Source organism: Gadus chalcogrammus, unplaced genomic scaffold (genome assembly GCF_026213295.1).
Source record: "Gadus chalcogrammus isolate NIFS_2021 unplaced genomic scaffold, NIFS_Gcha_1.0 GACHA085, whole genome shotgun sequence".
Taxonomy (NCBI): Eukaryota; Metazoa; Chordata; class Actinopteri; order Gadiformes; family Gadidae; genus Gadus; species Gadus chalcogrammus.
In genome coordinates, this window is record NW_026613520.1 from 81580 (window position 1) to 86287 (window position 4708).

The 4708-nt window shown below is 41.2% G+C and overlaps 1 long non-coding RNA gene across 2 annotated transcripts; it reads right to left on the reverse strand.

The window, feature by feature from the left end:
* Positions 1-3754: 3754 nt before the first annotated feature.
* Positions 3755-4708, reverse strand: LOC130378527 (uncharacterized). Of its 2 annotated transcripts, XR_008894743.1 has the most exons (5): positions 4678-4708; positions 4356-4406; positions 4240-4283; positions 3918-3981; positions 3755-3839 (listed from the first exon to the last, which is right to left on the reverse strand). It is a non-coding gene; the product is annotated as an uncharacterized LOC130378527 (long non-coding RNA). The 2 variants fall into 2 exon arrangements; XR_008894744.1 differs by lacking the exon at positions 4240-4283 and having other exon boundaries at positions 4678-4707.

Here is a 4708-nt window from a genome sequence, read left to right on the forward strand (position 1 = left end):
GGAATAAAAAATAAATAAAATGTCATGTTATTGTGTGTAAGTTACAATATTTTAAGTTTTACTTGTTCAACCATCAGTTAGCCTGATATCGAGGAAGTTTGGCTTGGTCCTGTGTGTGTGTGTGTGTGTGTGTGTGTGTGTGTGTGTGTGTGTGTGTGTGTGTGTGTGTGTGTGTGTGTGTGTGTGTGTGTGTGTGTTTTTGTGTGTGTGTGTGTGTGTGTGTGTGTGTGTGTGTGTGTGTGTTTCTTTACTGCACAAGAGGAATGGCTTTGTATGCAGTTGGGTAGTCCTTCATCCAGTCAGACCAACAATGAAATGTGTCAAAAAAAGTGTTTTTTTTTTTTTTGTTTTTTTTCTATCTGGTAAGCTAGGGGGGGCATTTTCAGCCTGATTAACTGTACTTAAATGTAATTGCTGCAAAATCTCGTTCTCTGTCTCCCTTGCGTTGGACAAGACTCGCCTCCTTTTACTCCAATAAGAGGCCATCTCTGTGTGTATCGGATACAATTATGAAATGCAAGTTTGATACCTTTTCTGCCGTGAGCTTTGAATGGTCTTCAGTGTCCCATAAATATGCAAATGAAGAAGAAAAAAAACACAAAGTTAGTTTTGATGGCATAGTGTGACAACAATGAGGAGGATATTTTTCAGGATAAATATAAAAATGCATTCACTTTGAAGTGTTGAAGGTCCTACAGGCAGCTGTAATAAACTAAGATATACTATTTATGAGATGGCTTGCAGTGTGCTTATCTGACAGGATTAAAACCGTGCATTCTGTGTGAATGTGTATTTGAATGTTAACATTTAATAACATGTCGTTTTTAGTTATGTAATCATTTGAAAGTCCCTTCAAGTTGAAAAAGCATATGCATTCTTATTATGGCCACACCTGGCGTACTAGTAAATCAACTGTGATCAGATTGGTTAAAAAAATAGAGGCTGCATGTGATTTCAGTTCCGGTTCAATGCATTTGTAATGAGGGGGCGCACTTCTGTGCAGTGTGCACATTAGTAGTGATGGGAATTTCGATTCACTTAGAAGATTCATAGTCCTTTGAGTGAATCACTAAAAAGATCCGAATCTTTTGAGTCCTTTGAATCTGAATCAGATGAAATTTTGTCGCTGAATGAGCCCAGCAGCCCACTCCCTAGTGCCTAATGCGCACGCTCACAGCAAACCACTGTAATGCAGTTTTGAGGATATCCAGGGGAAATACGCAAGAAGGACTTTCTCAGCGCAGGCCGAACATTATGGAACATATTTGAATATTAAAAAGGATGCATTGCAAACATCGGAGATGTCGCCAACGTGACTGCTATCTGAATTAGGAAAAAAACGTATGGATTAATTTTTTTTCTCTTCGAAGCTCGTCAAACACAGAAATATTCTGAGAGTTCACATAGTCAGCAAACAACTTTATTTTTAATGAGCCACTTTCATTTTAGAATACAATCTCTCGTAAAATAATGCCTTTGTAACAAAAGAGTTGAACGATTTACATTCAGTACGAGCCCGACCCATTTAGTATGAGTCCGTTGAGTTGGTCTTTCACTCAACAGGATATGAGTCCGACCCATTCAATATGAGTAATTTGAGTTAGTCTTTCACTCAACCAGATACGAGTCCGACCCATTTCAACTGAGTCCTTTGAGTTAGTCTTTCACCCAGCCGGATACGAGTCAGACCCATTTCATCTGAATCCTTTGAGTTAGTCTTTCACTCAACCGGATACGAATCCGACCCATGAATTCGCTCAGTCTATGGATTTGGATCTGTGTACAGCTCTGTCTACAGGAAGTTCTTATTCAACCACGCAGCTGGCAGCTCCGTATGCTTAATCTAAGTTACTATGCAGATGAAAAACGGATGTGTTAATGTTGTTATAGACCTACAGTTTGATGACATTCGTGCATTGTTTTAATAATGTCATCCGTAGCAGCCAGAACCGAAAGATTCGGGTTAATTTAGACCACGGACTCGTGACTCATGGGTGAATGTAAGGATTCGGTTCTTTGAATCCGATTGACTCAGATTCAACCATCACTACACATTAGTCGTCGTTGCCAGCAGGCTGCACCCGACAGCCAAGGGATTTACGTGGCATAGCAAGGTAAGCAGCAGAATTGTTTCCAAATTAAGCGTAATTTAGAAATGGAGTTGTTGAGTATTATGGTTTCATGAAAGCAAGGACAGCACTCGGTTGCTTTCGAAACTTTGAATCGCCAACAACGGACGTTTCGGGCCGCGCGCCCTTCAGCGTGTTTTGGCTTCTTCACAGGCATTACACGCTGAAAAAGGGAAACGTCCGTTGTTGGCAATATCATCCGACTGCAGACACAAATGGGCGTTCCCGTGTCGTGGGCGTTCTCGTTCACGCAGACTAAAACGCCCCCCCCCCCGGCGTTCTCGTGTGGTGGGCGTTCTCGTTTACGCAGGCTGGAAAGCCCCGTTCTTCTTCGTCGATCTAGTAGTATGGGCAGCATAGAACTGACGTTAGCGCCCCCTTCTTCTTCGATCTCGTAATACGGGTACGTTAGCCAGCTAGGCCTACAGAATGTTAGCTTACTTTTATGTGTCGAATCTCGGCCCAAACTTTGCATCAAACTTGATGCAACCCCATCATTACAGGGAGGGAGGCTCCATGATCTCATGTTCATTATCTTCTGGGTTAGTATAGGTAGTGTATTAGGTATAACTGAGATGTTTGGTATAGTTTAAGAATATGCCCAAATTAAATAATGAATAGATTAAAATAACACTTGGGACATTATGCAGTTCAAATCCAGTTACCAGACACTATGAAGGCTCAAACAGTAGGCCATTTGACTCCAAGTGTTCACTTACTTTTCCCACTGAATGTTTTCAATAAAGACAAAATACAGTAATTGCTCTGTAACAATTAACCTTACAACATACATCGTAGGCACAGATGTATGTTATATACATCGTATAGCATTTGTCACAAAAACAAAAAAGAAAGGAGTAATAAAATACCAGCATTTCTGGGCAGATACATTTACTACAGTAGTATGTACATTTACAAATGAAAGGGATTGCAAAAAAAGACGTCCCAAATAAAACGAAAAAGGAGTAATAAAAGAACATTATGCTAGGCAGACATCTTTTATGACAAACCTGCCATATGCAACGTGCCTCAGTACCAGGGGAGCGCTTGGCCAATTCTTCTTTTTTGAGAAGCCTTTGAGGCGTAGCGCAAGGCCACTGACACAGCCTGCATTGTTGTAAATCTTTCTAACCGTTATGTATATGAGATTGTCTTTATTAAGCTTAATGTCCCCTGCCAAACTGTCATTTATATATATGGAATGATGGAGAGGCTTGATAAGTTCTCGGAATGTGTTTGAAACCCTGTTGAACACGCCAAGCATCGCCATGTCCAGTCTCAGCGTCTCTTGTACAATTTGCTGAAGGACTTTGGGTGGTAAGAATGGCCTGTCCTCTGTTGTGCCAGATTGGAGCGTGTGGCTGAGATGGGGAGATGGAGAGGGTGAGCTTGGTGTGCCAGCTAGTCCTGCAGGGCTAGAGAGAGCGAGAGAGCCGAAAAAGAGTGAAGGAGAGCGAGAGAGAGGGAGAGAAACAGGGATTATGATCAACCTTCAATCACACAAGCCCAGACCAACACTACCCACACCATTAAACAAAAACGCAATCACTGATCGATCAAAAGTCTGAGAAAGAGCAAGAGAGAATATACATAAATAGAAAAGTATGGACATAGTATGTAATACTTTTCACTGCTTAGTGATTGGAAGGTGTGACTGAGATGGGGAGATGGAGAGGGTGAGAAGGAGCCAGCTAGTTCTGCAGGGCTAGCCTAGAGACAAGTGTATTGGCTACGATCTTCGTGAGCACCAAAAATAAGTAAATAGCAACATGGACACAGTATATAAACCTTTCAAGCATAAAGGTCTCCAACAGCTGTCAAACCACCACCTCCTGATAGAGAGCATGTCCCCCTGAAAAGTAAAATTATGCTTTAAATGACTTCATAGCCCAATACAAATCCATGTTACAGTACTGTTTAGCAGTGTACTATGGCAGTGTAAATTATTGTGAAGATGTAGCCATCTCCTCCCGTAAGCGCAGTACCTGAAGACAAAGTAATGTGTATGACCTATGATGCATGTTAATTGTAGCCTCCAGTAAGGATGACTAAATTATTAAAAGCCTTATATTTCATGCTACACATCTGATTGAGATTAGAAAGAACTCACCTCACTGAAATCATATTGCTTTTGAGGGTAGAATACATTGCGTACTGAAATTAACATGCAAATGAGTTAGTTGTTTTTTTAAACTAGTCATCATTTCCGAAAATAATGCATCTCACCATCAGCATAAACACCCCACAGCTGTTGCTCTGATACTGGTGAGGTGCGTCCTGTGGTGGTTAAAGGGGAATGTGATTTGTCAATGATTCTTATTAGTATATAATGCCTATAAACTATAAAGTGATATCCACCCTCATTTTGTAGCTACATACAAAAAGTGCACAATGCACTTTCAACAAGCATTTAGCAGCAACCAGGGCCCATGAGCGTCACATAGGAACACTTAATTAAATCATAATAAACAATCTAGAGGCCTGCCTGTCTACCCGTGAATGCTACTCTACGAGATGCAATGAATCGTGCGCCAGCCACACGTTTTACCTCGTCAGCCAAGTAAAGTCCCTTCCATGGT